This window comes from Empidonax traillii, unplaced genomic scaffold (genome assembly GCF_003031625.1).
Source record: "Empidonax traillii isolate 1590-97213 ecotype Southwest subspecies unplaced genomic scaffold, ASM303162v1 scaffold2533:size40725, whole genome shotgun sequence".
NCBI lineage: Eukaryota > Metazoa > Chordata > Aves > Passeriformes > Tyrannidae > Empidonax > Empidonax traillii.
The window spans coordinates 27,541-28,664 of NW_020957726.1; positions in this window are offsets into that span (position 1 = coordinate 27,541).

The following is a 1,124-nucleotide window of genomic DNA, read 5'->3' on the forward strand; positions in this document are numbered from 1 at the left end:
GCTGAGACGCAGCTCCAGGAATTCAGAGCATGGCAGGAGCAACAATTAGGAGAGACACCTGCCCACAAATGTACTTATGTTGGCAGGCAGCTGGAAAAATGAAATGAGGAATTATTTCCCAAGGCTCCGACTTTGCCTACAAAGAGGTACAAATTTCAAGGCAATTGAGCATCCTTGAAGGGGAGGTCTTTTGAAAGCTTTCCCAGACACTTTTTCTGCAGGTGTTGTACCTATGAAAGAGCCAGGAATTCCCTGGATGCTCCCTCTGCCTGGTTCCACCACACCAATAAAATCAAAGCCCACTGATTCCTCCACCCATCCCAGTCTGCTCTATCTCTTTTTCGCTCTTCTTTCCCTTTATCTTCACATTATGATGCCATTTCTCCACATTTCAGGAGACGTCATTGCAGTCTGTAACGTAACTTCAGCATCTGGCAACCCAGCTGACCTTTCAAACATTACAGAGGATGGATAATACCCTTAAAGATATTAAATTCTACTTGAAATACAATTGGATCTTCTGTTTCCAGAGAATAGTTGGAGTTAAAGGGATTTTTAAGGATCACGTAGCTCCAACCCCTTGCAGAGTTATCCTCCCCATTCAGTTTGTTAATCTTTAAGATTAGTAGTATTTTCCAAGTCCATTCACATGTCTGAAATCCCATATATGAATAAATTTATATCACCAGTTTCAAGGTTCTGGAGCCAGGGCTCCAGAAAATTCTGCAGTTCTAACAGCAAACTTTTTTAACAGCAAAACTCTCCCCCCAACAAATCCAGCAACAGGCAGAAAAACTGTGGAGAAAAAAAAAAACCACCCCAAGATCATTAACAGGCAAGAACCCAGCAAACAGAGAAAAAGAAGAGGAGATTTGAACTAACCTTGTTCACAAAAGAGGAAAGAGGGGAGAGAAGTGGCAGGAAGGAGCTGAGTGGAGTTGGTTTTTATACCGAATCTCAGATGGCCTGGGGACCACAGACACCCTTTGTACATGAAATTAGTTCCCAACGAGTATGTCCCGCATGCAAAAATGCTTCCAAGTGATTAAATGCCTTTTCCTCAGTGCTTATTACTTTGTTTTCCTTGCCTTATCTCCTGCCAGACATTTGCAGTCGCACAGGTT